Source organism: Triturus cristatus, chromosome 11 (assembly GCF_964204655.1).
Source record: "Triturus cristatus chromosome 11, aTriCri1.1, whole genome shotgun sequence".
Taxonomy (NCBI): Eukaryota; Metazoa; Chordata; class Amphibia; order Caudata; family Salamandridae; genus Triturus; species Triturus cristatus.
Window position 1 is genome coordinate 387,179,400 of NC_140594.1, and position 21,275 is coordinate 387,200,674.

The following is a 21,275-nucleotide window of genomic DNA, read 5'->3' on the forward strand; positions in this document are numbered from 1 at the left end:
TTCCTTAGATTTATCTTCTTAAGTTGTCATCTTTCGCTTTCCTTCGGGGAGGCCTGCATTGACACATAAGAGATAGAAAGACAATAATGCAGCCTACCTAACTAGGCTACACTGGCCATTACTTCATCTTGAAGTGAAAAAAGACAGCTAGCAACTTTAAATTTCGCAATTTTGGAGTTTAATACATATAGGAAACTCCCCTTCACAAACCTTTTTATTTCATTTTGTTTTATTCATGATAGAGGTGAAAGGGTAGGACAGAGAAGCCCCCATAGGCTGCCATTATATGTCTGAAAATGGACACCTTGCCATTAAGAGTGTCCAGAGACCACCGGTATCCCATGATCCATAGCCAGTGGCAGTTACTTCAGTTCTTTTTCAAGGCGTAGGGAAGTGAATACTTATTGTAAATCATGGATAAGTCTGCTTCTTCCACCGGGGAGGAGGGAAGGTTGCTTATGACGTATCACGGAAATACTCCTACAAGAGAACTGGAGTTACAGGTAAGAAACTATTCCTTCACTTGTAGGGGATTTCCGTGTATAGTCATAAGCACTTGCATAGACTAGCAAGCCCTTCGCATAAACACACATGCGGTGGAAGAAACAGAGAAGCGACATTTCAGTTTAGGCAAACAGATTCCGAAGGGAAGCCTGTCCAACCTGAACATCTGCCTTGGCATCAGTGTCCAGGCAGTAATGTTTTGTGAATGTATGAACTGACTTCCAAGTAGCAGCCTTAGAGATCTCTGAAATGGGTATATTTGGAGGTAGCTAGACCTGTACGGATAGAGCCATAGTTTACAAATAACTGATCTGATCTTCTAATATCCTTAGTTTTGTCCAAATAAAACTTCAAAACCCTCCTGACATCTAGGGAATGAAGCGACCTCTCAGCAGGGGAAGACGGATGCTGAAAAAAAGTAGGTAGAGAAATAGTTTGATTCACGTGGAAATCCAAAATTACTTTAGGGAGGAATTTCAGATGCGTCCTCATAACCACCTTAGAGGAATAGAAGACAGTGTATGGTTCTTGGCAACAAAGTGCCTGGAGTTCGCTAAGCCTGCAGGAAGAAGTGAGAGCTACAAGGAAAGCTGTCTTCCAAGACAGATGCTGGAGAGAAGCCCTATGAATGGGTTCAAAAGGCTCCTGCATCAGTCGAGAAAGACCTACATTAAGCTCACAAGGAGGAGAAGGACGTCTAATGGGAGGAAACACTTTCTTCAGACCTTCTAGAAAATCTCTAATGACCGGGATTTCGAAAAAGGAAGTTTGTGAAGGGCATTTCCTGTAAGCAGTCAAAGCTGCTAGGTGCACTTTAATAGAAGAAAATGTAAGGCCAGATTGTGCTAAATATAGCAAGTATGGAAGGATAATATGTTCCTGGCAGGAAGTAGGATCTTCATTCTTTGATGAACACCAGAAACAGAATCTCTTACATTTATATGCATGAGAGGTACGTGTGGCTGGCCTTTTAGCTTCTTTAAGTATTTCCATACAGTCCTGAGGCAAATTCAAATGTCCATACTGCACTAACTCAGGAGCCATGCCGCCAAATTCAATGACGAGAGATTGGGGTGCACCATCTGCCCACCGAATTTTGTGGGAAGATCTGCCTGGCATGGAAGTCTGAGATGCGGCAGGAGAGACCGGCAGAGAAGGTCCGTGAACCACCACTGACGCGGCCACTCCGGAGCAATGAGGATCATCTTGGCTCGTGACTGCGAGAGCTTGATGAGGACTGCCGGGATCAAGGGTATCGGAGGAAAGACGTAGAGAAATCTGCCTGACCAGTTTATCCACAGGGTATTCCCCAGAGTTCCCAGTTGGTAGAACCTCGAGGCGAAGTTTAGCATTTGTTGTTTTCTGCGGTGGCGAACAAATCAACCTCTGGAGTACCCCATCTTCTGAAGATATCTCACATCGTAATTTAAGACCCATTCATGGTTTTCCTGAAGGAGTCTGCTTAGAGCGTAGGCCTGAGCATTTTGAACACCTGGGAGGTGAGTTGCTGTGATGGTCAGATTTCTGGCTAAGAGCCATTTCCAGATGGTCTGGGTTTCCTGAGATAATGAACAGTATCTCGAGCCCCCCTGCTTGTTGAGGTAGAACATTTTTGTCGTATTGTCCTTCTGGACAAGCAAGGAGCTGGTGCGGAATGATGGCTGAAAGGCTTTCAGAGCCAAATGATCCGCTCGTAGCTCTAGTAAACAGTTGCGGCTCCCCCATTGGGGCGTGGGGGTGTCGCCCCACTGCTTTCTCGCAGTGGAAGAAGGCAGAAACATAAATGGTAATAACTACCATTTTATGTTTCTGCTTCTCGCACTGCAAGAAAGCAGAAGTGCCTGGTTGGGGGCGGGTGGTCCTGCTCGAGGGCAGGGGGGAGTGGCTTGCCCACTGTTCTGGGTACTGACTGTTTGGTCGGCCCAACAGTGGGCAAGCCACTCCCCCCTGCCCTCGAGCAGGACCGCCCACTCTCCCTTTTTAGACCTCGCCTGGCATCGGAGCGCGCATGCGCTCCTCGCCCTGCGAGGGCTATAGTAAACAGTACTAGAAGGGGAGCTTTAATCCACGCCCCTGTATCTCGACCGTTTGCAATTGGCTTAGGTCATGCGTGATTAATGTTTTTTCCGTGCTTTTGGTTTGCTTGCTGTCACTTTTGTTGACGTCCTTGCAGTTTTGTGATGCCGCCCATCGTGACAAGCGCATCTGTTTTCACTCAGCCCATGTGACAGCCAGCAAACCAAAAGCACGAAAAAAACATTAATCACGACGTAAGCCAATTCTAACAAGTGGCTAAATGAAAACAGATGGTGAGCGTTTTTTTTCTCTTGGTGCTTCACAGCCCTCGTGAAGAATTTTCTTATCTGCTTCATAAACGAGCAGATAAGAACAGTCTTCACAACAGCCATGAAGCAGACGAGCCAGGCGCACAGGCATTCCGAGGGCGCCTGTTCCCAGCACTTCCCCCTCCAAACGTTTCCAAGACATATTTTAATTGTTTAGCCTGCATTCCCTGTTAACTTGGCCTGGGGATGGATGTGTGGGTGAAGGCATTCAGCTGCTAGTGCACATTGTTTTACATCAGAACATTTTTAGACTCAACAGCAGCTACCATGCCATGTTAGAGAGCACTGGCTGCAAGGTGCCCCAGAGCTTCACCAACCTGTTCATGGAGCCTTCAAGAAACAAGCCTTTGCAATGCAATAGGTCTCGCATTTACGCGTGTTTAAGCTATTGGCATTGTAAATGACAATGCCTTTTATTTATGTTTAAAAAACGAAAACAAAAATAAAAGGCATTGTCATTTACAATGCCAATAGCTCAAACTCGTGTAAATGAGAGGCCTATTGTATTGCTAATGCTTGTTCTCTATGTAGGCTGCTGCATGCAGCAGCCTACACAGAAAATGGCCCGGCTGGGGCGCTATCTGCTGCGCCTCACCAATCACAACGCTGCCATTGCAGCGTTGTGATTGGCGGAGGGGAAGGAGGGGGGTTGCCTTTCCTGATGACAATGAGAGGGAGCTGCAGGAATTGGAAAACGCCAGACGGCGGGAGTCGGGACCCGCCGTCCAGAAGCTGAGTTGGCGCAGGACGGTAAGTTTTATTCTATATATTTTTTGAATTAAGCTTGTGACAATCTGCTAACTTTACTCCGTTGGTAATGAGCCTGCCAAGCAATTACAAAAATATGATTCAGAGCCACGCGGGTGACATGATCTGACTAATAGAAGAGCTGTTTTTGGCTTCTTCAGCCACCGAGCTTCGATGAACGTCATTCTGCAAAACTGGCGCACTACACAAGGAGCTGGGTCGCCAGAGTCTGACTTCATAAATAACATACCCCTGGAGAGGGCACGCTCGCATATTTCACATCGCAGACTCTTTAAAAGGAAATACCTGTGATTGATGCGCGCACAAATCTGACGTGATTGTTCTCGAGCTCATGGCCTGTTCAGACTGGATGGAGTCAGAGATTTGAACCGGAGTCCATGTTTTCGGAGGGCATATTTTACTCTTAAATGAAGGAAAGGCTTATTGTACCCAATTGTTTAGATAGAGTACTCCATGTATATTGGGATGGCCGGCCTAGACAATTGAGACCCATTGTTTAAGTAGGTGCTGCTAATGTGTCAAAGTATTTGGTAAACAGTGCAGTAAAATTACTCATTAACCTGTTCCCTCTGTAATTGAGAGCTGGTATGCCAATCCAACTTTTCCAGGATTTATAGGTTCTCCGTAAACCTGACCAAAATTGAATTTTTTTCCTACGCAAAATAAGCCTACATTTTACTAAAATGATGCAAAGTTCAATAAAATATCTTGGTAAGGTCATTCGAGTGAAAATTTCTGCGAGCTATGCCCACGCACCCAAAAGGCATGGGAGAGACCTGCTCAATGTATTTTGCTGCCAGGCCCGTACGTAGTAATATGGAGCTTTCTGCCACGCGGGAGCGTTTGATGATCAAGAAGTGCAGGGGTGTGTGCAGTGTGTGCAATGTGGGTGAATTTGCTGTTTGAATATCTGCACTGTCACTTCAATCCTGCAGTGTGGCTTGGAGCCGCACATTGTGTGCACACTGCAGTGTGGTGCTATATAAATACAACTCCAATACAATCCGTGCAGCGTGGCTTGGATCAGCGCCGTATACTTTGACTCTATGCAGTGTGGCTTGAATCTGTGTGCCTGTGTTGTAGGGAAAAGAGCTGGTATGTTTAGTTTGAGGCATTACATTTTATGTGCGTGCATTTCCTTGTGTCTCCTCGTCCCTTTAGAAAAACAGGGCAATGTGCGATTGTAAAATAGTACCTTTTTAACAGGATACTGAATGTGCACCTCTTCGTCCCAAGGAAGCGCGTATTTTAAACCCATGCTCAGGAATATCCCAGTCAGCCCCTCCCAGTGGCTTCATATGTACGCCTAGAAGACACTCTCCGCCAGCTCTTAAAATCCTGCATGGGTGGGCGTGTGACTGCACAATGCCCGCTTCAAGGCCCTCGGCTTGGATTACAATGTACTGTGTAAACTGTAGAAGACAGCAGCATCGCACATGCTGGTGTGCCCTCTTACACGATTTTGTTTTTTGAGAATGTTAGAATTTAGCTCTCTGAAGTGGCCGCAAAGCGAGTTTTCAGAGCTATACAAAAGGCCTTGAATAAAAAATGCAGCAATTTAAGAACGAAAATTATAGGTCAGAGACACCACTGCGTGTGTGTGCCACAACTGGACTCACTTCACACTGCCTATCAGCATGGCACAAGTCTAGAGGCCAAGTACACAACCAGGAATCCTGGCTCTTTATTCTAAACTTTGTGATCTTGGACTTATTCCTCCACATGCCGCAATCTTTGTTATCCGACAAAAGTAGAAACTCCCAGAGGCGAGTTAGTTTGACCTATACATTAAAAACAATTATCAAGCGAAAGACAGTTTTGCCAGTCACTGTCTTTGTTAGAACATCTTCACAATTGTTTTATTAACCTTCATGCTTTCTCAAATTTGCTTGAAGTTGCACCATTTGCCCACTCTTTTTTCAAAACCTTCTTGGGGGGAGACCCCCCTCAAACTCCCCATAGTTGGTTCAGGCTCGCACGCTACGCTCGCTCACTACAGTGCTGTACGGCAATTGTTTTACGCCTCACCACTTTCAAATGTCACCAGCTGCCACTGCTGCTAGTAAATTGATGTGGTATGTGGATTCCTTCGTGGACCACTTGCCTTGAATTTGAAGGTGGCCTGTGTGTGCACCCCAACCGAGGAGAGAAGCCTTCCGTTACTATGGTTTGCGTCGGTATCTCCTTGTGGAAGGGAATCCCTCGTAAGAGATTGCGGGAGAATACCACCATCTGATGGACTGGAGGGCATATTGTGACAGCTGAATCCTGTCCTCCCAATCCCTGATTCTCTGGTCCCATTGATCCTCCAGACATTCTTGTAAGGGTCTCTTGTGGGGACGTGCATTTTTATAGGGGGGAAGATACAGGATGCCATGGAGCCCAGAAGAGAGGAGACCTTCCTCACCGTTGGTAAAGACATGGTCACGAGAGCCTGAGCCTTCCGAAGGATTGATAAGCGTCTCTCCTCCGAAGGATACATGTTTGCCATGCGAGTATCGATAGTTGCTCGATGGTTGCTCCTAGATATTGAAGACACCTGGACAGGCGTTGAGACAGACTTTGTCTGAATGATGTGAAGACCCAAACGAAGGTGAAGATCGGAGGTCCAATTGAGGTGTAGTTGACTCTCCTGACACGTGGATGCTTTGATCAGCCAGTCGTCTAAGTATGGGTAGACAAACACCCTGTGCTTCCTCAGATAGGCAGCAACTACTGCCATGCACTTTGAAAAGGTCCTGGGTGCTGATTTCAGGCCGAATGGGAGTACACAGTATTGATAGTGGTTGTTCCCTACTGTGAACCTCAGGAACTTGCGATGCTTCCTTACTATGGGAACGTGGAAGTATGCGTCTACTAACTAATCCCCCGATGAATTTGAGGGTAGATTTGATGCAACGCTAACTTTCAGAATTTTTCTCTCCGAATCCATTTGTTGGCATGTCTTAAATCGAGAATGGGTCTGAACTTGTTGTTGTCTTTCTTTCGGACCAGAAAGAACCTTGAATACAGTCCTGTTCCCCGTTGTAAAGGAGGAACAGGCTCTATTGCCTTTTTTTGTAAGAGAGTGTCGGCCTCCAATTGCAACTGGCACAGCTGATATCGTGAGTGTGTTGGAGGGATCGATGGAGGAGGGCTGATGAAACGTAGTGAGTATCCATTGCGAACAATATTCAGAACACAATTGTCCTGTGTTATTTTTTGACACTCTGTCAGGAAATGTTGAATACTTCCCCCCACAGGAGTGGGTCACAGAAGAGGGGGAAGAAATGCTTCAGGGCTTAGAACCAGCAGGCGCCTTATTCCCTTGAGCAGGATGCTGTCCTGGCTTTCCTCTAGGTTGTCGCTTTTGGAACGCTTGGAATGACCGCTGGTACGATTTTTGTTGATTGGTCTGTTTGCCCTGATATCTCTGAAACCTCTGAGAAGAGTACAGACGTTGGTAAGGGCAGAAAAATATGCGCTGTTCCTTAGGGTTTTCAAGACCTACGGCTTTCAAGGTCTCCATTTCTGCCTTCATGCGGGCCATCTCCTCATCCGCATGCGGACCAAAGAGTGTTGTTCCAGAAAAAGGCAGGTTCATGACGCGTTGTTAAGTTTCAGGCTTGAGAGAAGTAAGGCGAGGCTATGAATTCCTTCTGACAGCTACTCCGTGGCAATATCCATGTGCAGATAGAAGTGATGTATCCGCCACTGCACTAATCATTTGGTTAGAAACCATAAGTCCTTCATTCAGGATTTCGTAAAAATCCTCTTTCTTGTACCTAGGCAGATGGTCTGCGAACTGCTGAAGAGACTCCCAAAGGGACCAGTCATACCTTCCCAGCAGGGCTGTATCACTACCAGCCTTCATTGTGGTAGCTGCTGAGTTGCATACCTTCCTCTCCACCAAATCTATCTTACGGCTCTTCTTATCAGGTGGAACTGTGGACGTTGGAGCCACAGAATGCTGTTTCTTAGCTGCCACAACAATGACAGAATATGGGGTGGAGTCCGTCTGGAAGAATGCGGGATCCTGCTCAGGCGGACAATATTTCTTTTGTAACCTGGAAGGAGCTGATTTAATGGAAGAAGGCGTCAAGAATAATTCCATCGCCGGTTCCAATAAGCCTGGCACCAGAGGGAGCAAGGGACGAGAGGCTTGTCTCTGCTGGAGAGTCATGAAAATTACGGAAGTCGATGGCACCAGAGTGGACATCGGAATATTCAGTTTAGAGGCTCCTTGCACTAAAACCTCTTGAAAGGTGGTAATCTCGTCGAAAGGAGACACCCTTTGAGGAGGAGAATCCAAAAGTGTCGGCGAATATCTCCCAGTACTTGTTGAGGACGTGTCCCTGGTGTGACGGGTGGAAGATCTCTCATAACAATGTCGGTGATGAGAGCGAGTGGAGGAACGTCGATGACTGTGAGATCGATTTCTCGCAAAGGACCTAGATCTCGGTCTTCGAGGTGCAGTAGGCGTCGTGGGCTGAGGAGTAGCAGGCCAAGGAGGAGGCAGAGGAGAAGGCGGCGGAGGAAGTGGTAGTGGAGGAGGAGGAGGAGGTGGCGGAGATGGAAAAGGCAGCGGAGGAGAAGGAAGAGGAGGCTGTTCCTCTGGTCGACGAGGAGAAGACTGAGGTGATGTCCTCGTAGGGGAATATGTTTGGTTTATTCCTCGGATTCAGAATATTCACAATCTCCTCCTTTTACGAGCTGCTTGAAGTGAGGAAGGAGCCATAGATTCACTGCAAGATCTCCCTCTCGACATCGATCTACCTGTTGACTGCGATCTTCAACGTCGTGTCGACCTAGAACTTCCTCTCGACATCGACAGGCTCAATGTTGATTGAGTCTGAGATCGACAGTGTTGTCTCGGCGTAGACTGCCGGTTACTCTTCGACGTTGACCGCTGGTGACTCTTCGACACCAACCGTCAGTCACTTCTTGGCGGCAATCGGCAGTGTTTTCTCAACGGCGACTGTCAGTTCCTCCTTGACGCCGATCGACAATGGTGAGTTGACGTCAATCGGTGCTGTTGCGTCGACGTTGAGCGAGGAGACAAAGTCTTTGACGGTGACCTCTGAGGTGAACAAGAAAGTCTCACCCTTGCTTCCGCCTCCCTCGCCAATCTTCTCCTCGATGTGGAGCGTCGACGTCGTTTCGACTTAGAGCCCTGAGTCGACGGCAAACAGATCGCTGCCATACCTGCCCTCAACGTCGTAGTCTTCGACGTTGACCGGGACCGATGTCGTTTTTCAGCCCTTCTTCATCTGGGGAGCACCCCAGCGGCTGAAGACAGGGTTTTGGTGGAGGACTGACCCTCTCCTCGCCCAGAAGTCCCACCTGTTGACTTTGTCTGCTGTTTTCTTCAGTCTTCTACACCCTGAGGCGAATCTGCTCCCTGTCACACACGGTGCACCTGGAAAAGGTTTTACATATGGGACAGGCATCAGGAACATGAGAAGCAGGCAGGCAAAGAATACACACTCTGTGAGAGTCAGATTTGGCCTTCTTTCTTCCACAGTCAGGACACTTGTCAAAAAAGAAAGCCATTTTGACCTGAGAACTGCGAAATTTCTGTCAGAAAAAGACAGGAAGAGGAAAAAAAAGACCAAAGATGTCGAGTGAAACTGGTAAAAATGTAAATTCTGAAGAGAATTTTGATGAAAAACACCAAATAGGTAGAGCTCAATGCTCCAGGGTCCTGCTAACTGGAGCCAGAAAAAAGAACTGAAGTAACTGCTACTGGCTGTGCATCATGGGATACTGGTGGTCTCTAGAGACTCTTAAAAGCACAGTTTCCATTTTCAAACATATAATAGAAGCCTATGGGGGCTTCTCTGTCTACCCTTTCATCTCTCAGTGAAGGGGAGTTTTCTATATGTATTAAACTCCATAAATTGCTAAATTTAAAGTTGCTGGCTGTCTTTTTTCACTTCAAGATGAAGTAATGGCCAGTATAGCCTAGTTAGTTAGGCTCCAATATTGTCTTTCTATCTCTGAAGTGTCTATGCAGGCCTTCCCGAAGAAAGGCGAAAGATGACAACTTAAGAAGATATATCTAAGGAACTGCTCCGAGGTCCCCGCATGTGGGCGGGACTATTCAAGTGCTTATGACTGTATACGGAAATCCCCTACATGAGAACTTGTATGCTACCCCACATTCATTACTGATGAACTTCATGTTTATCAACAACATGAAGTTAGTGCCTGTGTCAAACACTACCTCTTTGGGGAACTCCACCCAGGTAAGCATCCCCATCAGGGCCCGGTCCACCGCAGGTGCAGTCACCGACTTCAGAGGGATGGCCTCTGGGTAGCAAGTTACATGGTCCACCAAGACCAAAATGACCCTGTTGCCTAAAGATGTCTTGGGGCCAAAGGGGTCTAACAATGTCAATGCCTACCCTCTCAAAGTGAGTGCCAATGACAGGTAATGGGGTCAGGGGAGCCTTGATCTGTTTTCCTGACTTCCCACCGGCCTGGGAGATAGGACAGGAGATACAGAATGCATCTGAGGCTGTCTTCATGTGGGGCCAATAGAAGTGGGCACAAATCTTGCAACAGTCTTGTCTTGGCCCAGATTTCCTGCCAGGGGTATCATGAGCCAAACCCAGTAGGAAGGTCCTGTAACACTGGGGGATCATCAGCTCAAGAGCTGGCCCAGACTAGGAGCCTTAGGCTAGCTATATAAGAGGTCATTCTCTCAATAGTTCAGGTGATCTTGAGAAGTGTCACCTGCTGCCTGGCCCTCAACTTTCCACCTCCAGCCCTCCAGAGTGAGGCACTCTTTTTGCGCCTTGCAGAATTCCTCCCTGGTGGGCCCACCCTCAACTTGCCAACCAGTAAGCTCAGGCATGTCACCCAAGGAAGTAATGTCATCCCTGGTTGGTTCCGGTGCATCCTCCTCAGGTGTCCAATCAGTGTTAACAGTGGAAACTTCAGGGGCCGGTTTCCCAAGCCACTTGACCCTCTACTTCTTGGCAGCTATCTGGGTCATTGTTCCAAGGTCCAGAAACCCTGGACTCCCTTCCTGGGTAGCCATGGACTGTGTGGTCATACAGCCCCATTTAGGCAATCCCAACATCTCCAAGTGTGACCTGAGCTCTACCTTCCTCCAGATAGTAGGCTTTAGCTCATTGCCCAACAGACAATCTACATGCATGGCAGGGCTCATAGCTACTTTTAGAGAACCTGTGACCCCCCCCCCCCCACTCAAATGGAACCCAAGCCACCTGTAGATGGTTCTCACGATTGTCAGCAACTATGATTGATGGAATGTGCTAAGGAGGACCTGCTCTGAGGACATCAACTGACACTTTACAGTAGTCATTCTGTGTCCCTCAGAGCCTCCACCCATTGCCCATGGATGATGGCCCACTACCTGTACATAGAGTTACTAAGAAGGCAAATGGGGTTTTGACACCATTTGCTTATCCCCCAGTGAAACTAGGGTCCTTTCTTTCTGCTCCCCAAAGCTAACTGGGACGACCTACTCCCCGAGCGCTACACTCGCCAACCAGGTGTCTGCCCACCGGTGGGGGTCTGTGCCCTCTTGGGGCATTTGGAGTCACCCTTGGAGTGCCCATACTTGTAGAACTCTGTGTATTGGGGTACAAACCTCCCTGTCTTTTTGTCAAAGAACCCCTTCTTTATAGTCTCAGACTTGGACTGGTTACCACTATTCCCTTGGGAATTATTTTGGGGCCTTTAAAGAACTCCTTATGTTTAAGATTTTCTACCCCCCTCTTTCTTCTGTGGGGAACCCTGACAAACCTTGTAGGAGCCCCCCCCATACCTTTTAGAACACTCTGGTGCTAACCAAGACGTCCGCACCTTCAGCAAGCTTTCTGGGCATCAGCTTGCTGTAAAGTAGGTGCTGGTGCACTTTTGGAAAGCAAATACTAAGCATGTGCTTTCAGATTCTACAGCTCCTTGTAATCATTAACTTTGCTGCCCCGTGGCCAACCATCCAGTGCTTTGCTGGAGTAATCCAAAAAATCCACACAGGACTGGTTGGGGAGCTTCTGTTTGCCACTTAATCTTTGTTGGTACTTTTCAGGGGTCATTCTAAACTAAATGGGTCCCACCTTCACGGTAGGCATGTGTTTCCACAATCACCCCACCACCCCAACAATGCCTTCTGGGATCTTGTGCACCCTCAGGGCTACCTCATAGGCAAAATAATTTGCCAATGTTGTCTCCCACCACATAACTGAGCACTAAATCCTTGGTTATGTGAACCTCTCTGTCTCTTTCAGACACTGTAGCACTGCGGCGACCATTGCTGGCATATGCTTGTTTTGCCCTCAGTTCCAGCTTCTCCAGGCTCCTTTCATAAGCCATCCGCTCCAAAGTAGTTTTCTTCTCAATTTTTAACTTAGCCATGTGCAGTTGAAACTTTCTCTCTACCTTCCTGTACGGCAGTTCCTCTAGGGACAGGCCATGTGATGAAACACTGCTTCCTGTTCTGGTAGAAGGGTCGAACTCAGGGGATGAGTCCTCTCCTTCATGTGACCAGAGACAGGCTGCAGGCACTAAATGGCTAAGGAAAGAAAACGGCAACTTTCTAAAAGTGGTATTTTCAAAATTGCAATTTAAAATCCGACTTCATCATGAATTAGGATTTTCAATTAGGATTCCAGAGATACCAAACTAAAACCTATAATATCTTCCCATATGGAAAGTACACTTATAAAATGTAATAAGATAATCCCAATGTTATCCTATGGGAGATATAGGCCTTGAGATAAAGAAAGACGACTTTAAGAGTTCTTCTCTACCAGGACATGTTAAACTTAAAAGAACATGTCCTGTTTTTTAGAAACATTGCACCCTGCCATTGGCCTGTCCAGGGCCTACTCTAGGGATGACATATGTATTAAAAAGGAAGGTTTGGGCTGGGAAAAAAGTTTCTTTTGCCAGGTCGAAATAGTAGTTTAAACTGCAAACACACGCTCTGTAATGGCAATCCTGAGACATGATCAAAGAGATACTGAAGTAGGTGGCACAATCAGTGTTGCAGGCCCACTAGTACCATTTAATTGATAGGCCCTGGACAAATGTAGTGCACGGTACTAGGGACTTACAAGTAAATTAAATATGCCAATTCGGTATGAGCCAATATTGACATGTGTAGAGGAGAGAGCACATGCACTTTAGCACGGGTTAAGTGCTCAGAGTCCTAAGGCCAGCAAAAACAAGGTCAGTAAAAATAGAGGAGGAAGGCAAAAAGTTGGAGTGAAGACCACCCTAAGGCTGACTGGTCTAACGACTTGCCAATTTGTACCTAAAACATTGTAAAAACAGTCCCAGTCCATTGAGGAAAACACTTTAACTGTACCCAATACTTTCGTATTGTGTGGATGTGCACATTCTGTACCTTTGGTTACTATGCTGTCAACATGAAGAACAAGTTACTTACCTTTGGCAATGCTGTTTCTGGTGGATACGCAATCTAACTGCAGATTCCTCACTTTGTGAATACCTGCAGCCACCAGACGGGATTTGGAGAATTTTCTTGCACATTGGTAGGTGACATCGTACGGCTCAGCATTGGATCCATCCTGCCTGGATTTGACGTTGGAGCCCCTATGTAGTCACAACCTCGTTGCAAAGACATCATTTTCTTACTGATATCTGCCCGTGCCATCGGATACAGAGCCCCAGTAATCAGATTGTGCCTTTCTACAGATCTTCGAGATGGAATCGTATTAAAATGGACTAGGAGTATCCATTATACAGAATGAGGAGGTAGGTGGTTCGGTGATGAATCTGTGGTTAGATAGGCTATCCACAAGAAAAAGCGTTATTGAAGGTAAGTAACTTGTTCTTCTGATGGATACTTCTAACCACAGATTTGTCCCCTTGTGAACAGACACCAAAGCAGAACCTCTTTAGGAGGTGGATTTGTGGAAAGGCTCAGACCAGGAAATCCCTTTGGATGGATTCGGCAAAGCGCCCCTTTCACCACACCTGGCTATCCAAGCAGTAATGCTTTATGAATGTGTGGACTGACACTCACATTGCGGCCTGGCAGATGTCCAAGACTGGCATGCTGCACGCCAGTGCAATGGTAGCAGCCTTTGCTCTGGGAGAATGAGCATGTAGGCCTTCTGGAGGGTGTTTCACTGCAAGTCTGTAGCAGATTTTGTTGTACAGGACAATCCATCTTGAGATGGATCACTTTTCTACAGCTTTTCCTTTTTTCGTCCCAGAGAACCCCACAAAGAGCTAATTATTCACCTGATGGTCTTGGTTCGATCAATGTAAAAAACAGGACTCCCTTTGGGTCAAGATGACGAAGTCTCTCTTCTTCCTCAGATAGATGAGATGGGGTGAAAATAGCTGGCAGGTATTGAACTGCCCTATGAAGAATAGCATGGCAATGTCTGGGAGCAAGGCAGCTTTAGTCCTGAGCACTAGTATGTCCAGAAAGAAAGTGTCATACAATTTCTGGACAGACAGTGCTTACAGTTAATTCATGAAACAAACTAATGTTATTTCTATGAGGAACGCTGTCTTTATGGTGAGCAATCGATGAGATTGGCTATGCATTGGCTCAAATGTAGTGAACATGAGAAAAGTAAGAATCAGATTGAAGTCCCACTGAGGGATCACAAATGGTCAGCTCTTTTAGTAATTGCATCACAACAGGTAATTTGCATAAAGGCAGTTGATTGGGTAAACATGAAAAGAGGGGAAGAGCTGATAAATACCCTTTAATTGTTGACACAGCAAGGCCTTGCGGGGCTAAGGATAAACAAAGAAGTAAAATGTCAGACAACTGTGCCTATAAAGGTTAGATATTTCGGGAGAAATGTCAGACAACAAACTTCTCCCAGCATCCCACACAGATTGTTTTATTCGAGGGATGCCTGGCTGCCAAGATGATACTCACTACTTCGGAAAGGAGATCAAAAGCTGTCTACTGTCACCGCTCAATCTCCAAGCATGGAGGTTTAAGTTGTGCAAACTCAGGTGTATCCCCTACTGCTGTGACAGAAGGTCCTCCTGAAGGGGCAGTCGGATCAGAGGACAGATGATCATGGCCAGATGTTATAGGTAGCACACTCACCTTGTCTTGTCCACAGCCATTAAGATGACTTGGGACTTGTTGTTCCTGATCTCCTTCAAAAACCTTGGGCAGGAGAGGTAGATATATACTGGAGTACTAACCTCTAATCCAAGCAAAAGGTGTCTCTGAGTGAGAACTTACTTCGGAACTCCAGCACGCAAAGGTCTGGACACAGAAACCTGTCTGCAGTGGCGAAAAACATTAAGCCAGCGTTTTCCCCATTGTTGGAAGATGCCCCGTGCCGTCTCTGAGTGCAGCTGCCATTCCTGAACTGGTAGGCAACGCTGGCTGAGTTGTCTGCCTTTTGTTTAATGATCTCTGCTTGGTGCTTTAAGACCAGGGAAAGGCCTTGATGCTGCAGCCATTGGTAGAGGGGCAGGACCTCATAGACACAGGACCCACAACCCCATTCTGCCCTGTTTGTTGCAGTACCACACAGCAATCATATTGTCCATGAGAACCTGTATCTATTTCCCTCCGATGGATGAGATGAATTGTCAATGCTAAGCGAATCACTCGCCACTCCAACAAGCTTATGCGGAGGCGGGTTTCCACTGTAGCTCAGAATAAACAACAAAACCCACCAACTCCATATTTTTGCATTGGTCTACATCCACTAAATGTATACTATTTGCAACATGTGTCTTGAGCCAACAATTATAAAAACCAAAGCTCTTTATACATTATCGCACAATACTTTTAATTCAATATATTTTACTTTTAATGTATTAACACATTATGATACTGCACTTCACATATTTCATCAATATTTGCAAAGTATATAATGGGGTAACGAAAGAAATACAGGTAAGTGACAATGACCAGTCAGGTCCAATCTTCCGCTCCCCACTTGTTTGGCACAAAAAAAGGAGGATCTCACTAAATCGGGGACGGGGGGTAAATACAAGGTACAGCAAAAGAAGATTCCTATTTGGAGAGTTTATTATTTTTATGTTTATGGAAACTTTGTATAATTTGGAAATGGTGAAACAGAGCATACAGATTATTTATGAATGAACAGTGCACAACTACATGTACACAAATAGAAATGGTAATGCTTTGTATAGATATCCCTCTTCAATAATTATTAAATTAGTTTATGGATATGAGCCTTAATTGGGTTTCCCTACTTGATGCTTTTATCTGGCTTTGATGGATTTGGTTGCAATTGAGGTATGAGTGAGATATGATTGAGATATGGTTGTGGGTATGCTGAAAATTTATTGATGTTTGTAGAGAAGGTTGGATCATCCTTCAGATGACAGATTTGTTTTCATTGTCACTTACCTGTATTTGTTTCACTACCCCATAATATACCTCACAAATATTGATGAAATACGTGAAGTACCGTATCATAATCTGTTAATAGGTTAAAAAATAAAATATACTGACTAAAAGGTATTGTGAAAAAATGTACAATATTATAATTGTTGGCTCAAGACACATGTTACAAATAATGTAAATTTAGTGGATGTACACCAATGCAAAGATATAGAGTTTGCGGGTTTTGCTGTGTTTTCTGAGCTTATTCTCCACTGCAACTTCCTCTCTACATTCCATTTGTCGGGGATCCTCTTTTGTTCCTTAGGGTTTCCACTGCAGACCAGAGTCATGTGACCTCCATCGCTCCCAAATGACCTCCCCAACCCAGCAACCATGCATCTGTCATGACCCTCGGCTATGGGTAAGATAGGGAGAGGGGTCTGCCACTAGTCCAACTGCAGTTTACCAGCCATCACTGCATATCTTTTGCAGTCTCCTCCGACACCTGGATGGAATCTGAAAGATTCCCTTTGGTGCTGAGCTCACAGAGATTTTAGATCCCACTGCAGAGCTCACATGTGCCAATTGACGTGGTCCATAAGGAAGAAGCAGGAGGCAAAGAAGCCTCAGAGCTGCTTACGTGTGACTTTAACCATTCAGGTCAAAGTCACACGTAAGGGGAAGAAGAATAAGCACAAGTAGTTGAGACCTCTTCCCAAATGACCTCTTACACCAAGTCAATTAGAAGGAAGATCCTTAGCGCAGTTGATTCTGCCAGCTGCCGCCCGATCTCCTATAAGACAAAAACTCTATGAAAGAGCTGCTGTGACTCAAATCTCAATCTTCCTGGAAGGAATTAGCCTACTTTCCAACTTTCACATTGGCTGCTGTCCTAGAAAAGAAACAGAATACACACTCATCTCCACAACTGACAGGAATGGAGTTGCCACACACTGCTTCTAGACATTGTCACCTTTGAAACAGTCCATGGCGGCAACCTACTTAAAAAGCTAGAATATCATGGTTTACAAGGAATATCCTAGACTAAATCTCATCTTTCCTCTCGGATATATAAGGCAGCATCTTGCTCCCACCATACTCAACTCCATTCCACACTAATTCTGAAGAGGTCTATCATTTTTCCACTCCTCCTCAAGACTTCCCTCAGCACATTGCCATGCCTCACGTCTTTCAATCTAATTTGATACAACTACAAAGACAGCACCCAGAATATCCTGATGTGGACCAGGTATATCCTGATGTGGACCTAGAGTGCTCCAGCATATGCCACTGCAGCTAAGCTATGGACAAATGGAAGCTTATCAACAACCTGAGGTGCAACTCATCCAAAACCAAGATTCTCACAGGTGAAAAATACCTTTCAGACTGCAAAGAATGCAGGACCGAAGCAAAACCCAACTATACCTGAGTGACCACATTACTCCAGCTCTTAAAATACTTCAGACGCCACCCTTAACCAGACGCTCCTCCTTCAAAGCAATTTTTATTTTGCCCCTGGGGGATACTAAGGAAGCTCTGGCGATACACACACAGTAAACCCAACTGACTGTTAGACTTTCTTCTTCGCTTAGGCAGCAAGATACTGGAATTAAATTCTGGCAAAGATAATATTCAAACCAGACCATATAGAATTCAGGACAGCAATAAAGATCTGGCTGATTTCATAACAGGTATCACCCATACTGAGCTGCAGTGCCACACCCTAAAGAACCCACAAATTAGAGAATGTCACCCACATATAGACAGTAGGCATCAGAATATGAAAATGTCAGTCAAAAGATCTTTATTTCGGCCATTAAGACCATAAAAGCACAAATGAAAATACAGCACAGTTCGTTCATTCAATTTTCCTGGTAAAACTGTCATTGCTCTACATACAAATAGCTCGAAAAAGTGCATGTGCATTACAGTATTATTTCATGAAATTCCGTTAAAAATCGAAGTTCAGGAGAAATAAATAGGTACAAAATACGGACTTGCACAATTAAAACTTTACAAAGTATCAGCTTAAAAAAACACCAAGCCCAAGAATGAAATAAAAGAACCTAATCAGGCGGGACCCAACTTTAGGATAGCTCGACTTACGCACCACATATGAAAATGAATATCTCACTCCTCTTGGCTCCACTTCAACTGTAAGCATATCTCCAATATTGTTGCAGCACAATAAGTGCCCCTCTATAGTCATCATGCGGCACATCAAAATGCCTCCCACTTGGGCACAATACAAACCTACACTGTAGCAACGAAACATAAAGAAGGTAATTAAAAGTGTAATGGTCTATTTCTCTCTCTCAGGACATGTCCCCTTGGCTGACACCAATACTCTTTCCTTTTTGCATGCAAAAATTCCCTCGTAAACAAATAGGAAAAAAGATTTTGACTTTGCACTACATAAGTCTACATAGTCACTGAACGTTATTTAATAAAGTTGTAATCAGGTGTTTAGGGCGCAATGGGATAGACTGTTTTATTTATAAAATATATATCTTAAATATTCTGAAGGGCATAAGTTAAGGTCCTTTTTGAATAAAACATAACATAACTCTTCACTAATTTGGAATGACCACCATTACTCCATAACACATAACAAAAGTACACTCAGATAAAATTTCGGGTACATTGGCATAATCTTGTGAACTTTTGGTAATTTTGCATTACTCTAGCTATGTAAAATTACCAAATATACACTATTACTCCACGTCCTGTGATTAAGTACCATTCGCGACAAACATTTAGCATGAGCGCATGAGTACAACGTGAATAATCAGAATGCACGCAGCTGTTTGTGGTGCTTCTGTTTAGGTCTCGGGACCATCCGGTCGGCAGACCGGAAGTCCGGAGATTTAATGTTATTGAGAAGAGGGGCTTGCACCCGCCCCTCTTCTATCCTGTTCTCCATTGGCTGGCCTCTTAAATGCTGGCCAGCCACTGGAGAAGAGGTCCAGTCACTCCGTTGAAGCCCCGTCTTTTTCGGATCGGGGGGCGTGTTTTTTGCGAGAAGTCTCAGGGAGGAGACAACAGCAAAACACGCCCCCGATCCGAAAAGGACGCTGCCTTTCTCCGGTGGTGTGCTTTTGCTGTCCTGTTTGGCACTGACTGGCACTGGTGAATTCAATCAGGACGGGAGGCTCAGAAGACGCTTCTCAAGCTTGCCAGCGAAACAAACAGCAGCCAATAAAACTTTGAAAACTGCATTCACTCGTGAATTAACTCCCCATGTACATTACGGATTACTTTAAGAAATGGCATGTCAGCACTTCCGGGTCACGTGACAACCAATCCAATGGCTGCATATGTTTTTGGTAAATTGTCTAGGACTCGTAGCGTGTAAAATACCGTGGTGCTCGAGGGTCCTGTTTGCGGCTCCGGATGCAGCTGGGGAGATGCTCTTGTTTCCCAGTACAGATCCTGTCTCTGCAGCTCTCTCTCTCTCTCTCTGCCTGTCTCTTCCCCTCGGTGTGTTAAACGCTTTGCTTGCACAGCCATCCTGCACTGCCCTCGGTCCGCCGACCCCTCCCACACAGGACTCACCCCCACTGGATGGGCTGGACACCCTGAATTGTTTATTTATCACCAAAGCTAGAAAAGCGAGAGCCTTGTTGAAAGTCCCACTAAAGGTTTATTTCAAGTAAAATCTCTGCACGCGCCTCGGATGGCTGAACATGCATCTAACTTTGACTCGATAAATGGCCGAGGCAGAATGCAACCTACTGTGCTATTTTTGGGGGCGTTTCTAGGAAAATCTGTAGCTACAGCACCTCATACCACCTTAAAAAGATTATGGATAGAAAGTCTTAGACACAACTTGCTTTTTTCTGATCAAGGGAGTGTAACCCATAAAATTAGGCCCAGGTGAAAAATCTGTTACGCTGGCGTAATTTTTCAAAATTTGCATCACTCTTTTTACATAAAATTCCCGAAATGACATAATGCCATGTGGAAAAACTTTAGCACAGGCGCTCAGGAACTATTAAAATGACCAGAACGTAAGTAGCTGTTTTTTGGGGCGCTTTGTGTTTTTTTTGGGGCGTGAGGATGCATTTTGAGCTAAGAGATGGCGCTAAATGCCAGACTTTTTACGGAATTTTGCAAAAGCAAATTACAGGAATTTTGCACATCCCTACTTAAATTGTGGTTGGCCTGACTAGCCCAGTACTGTCTTCAAATAGTGCATTGTGTGGAATGCATTGTTATGGGAGAGAATGTGACACACAAGGCAGAAAGCAGGAAGGCACTCATTTTGGTAGACATACAGATATAAACAAATCAGTACAAACGGGAACTGTGGGGGTTGTTAAAAATCATTTACTTTCTAATAATTGACAGAAGTGTAACAAAATAAACACTTATTTAGAAAAATTGTAATGTAGTAGACATCCACAGCACTTTGAGGCTGGTCTGATGGTAAATGTGCGCGCGGTATATCCCCACTGTATCGCATGCATTATATCACATGACAATGATATTGCATGCACTCCATCTACCTAACCCTTACTTTGCAGTGTCATAGTGTCAGGCCACTTCTAGGCAATTAGATCTCTTAATTTACTACAGTTTAAGCATGGACAAGGCCCATTGGGTGGCAGAGCGCTGTACATAGCAGCAGTGTCGTACAAATACTCTAGCCAATTAAATTATTTAAAAACAGGGACGCTGACAATGTCTTTGCATCCAATTTGGACTCTAATGTAGTCTCTTGTGTATGTGTGTTTCCAGATTGTGAAATAAACCCTGATGGGCAGGACTTATTTTAACATGCCATATACACGCTTTTAATTTTTTTGTATTTTTTTTACTTCTCCGGTCTGGATTGACAAGGCCATTTGCACCTGTAAAATCAACCTACGTTAGCAAATAGCTTGACTTACGAGTTCAAACTCACTCACAAATCGTTTTTTTAACCACATTTTATTGATTGTTAATAAAACAAGCATTTACAATGCAACGGTCTCGGCATTGTTAAAGTTAGAGCTATTGGCATTGCTCATGACAATGCCGTTTCTTTAAATGTTTTAAAAACAAAAACATAAACAAAAATAATGTCATGAGCAATGCCAATAGCTCTAACTTTACCAATGCCGAGACCATTGCATTGTAAATGCTTGTTTACTCTGTTTCCGAGCGAAAAGCAGCGTCACATCCAAAACGGGAGCAAGAACGCATTTCGCACTAATGCATTACTTAGGAAGAGTTAACGGAACGGGACTTTAACTTAACTGGTGTGTTTCAGAACGTATCATGTAGGTGTTATAGTGTGTTGTAACCTTAACTTTTCTTGAAATCTACCTTTTCCTTTAATACATGTATTTTTGGTC

The 21,275-nt window shown here is 45.0% G+C and overlaps 1 long non-coding RNA gene across 1 annotated transcript in view; it reads right to left on the reverse strand.

Annotated features, from left to right (window-relative positions):
* The window catches only part of LOC146784240 (uncharacterized), a 204,959-nt gene extending 185,343 nt beyond the window's left edge, over positions 1 to 19,616 (reverse strand). The window contains exon 1 of the long non-coding RNA XR_014970439.1: positions 19,297 to 19,616. This is a non-coding gene — a long non-coding RNA (uncharacterized LOC146784240). The remainder of the gene's footprint in view (positions 1 to 19,296) is intronic.
* Positions 19,617 to 21,275: the final 1,659 nt, after the last annotated feature.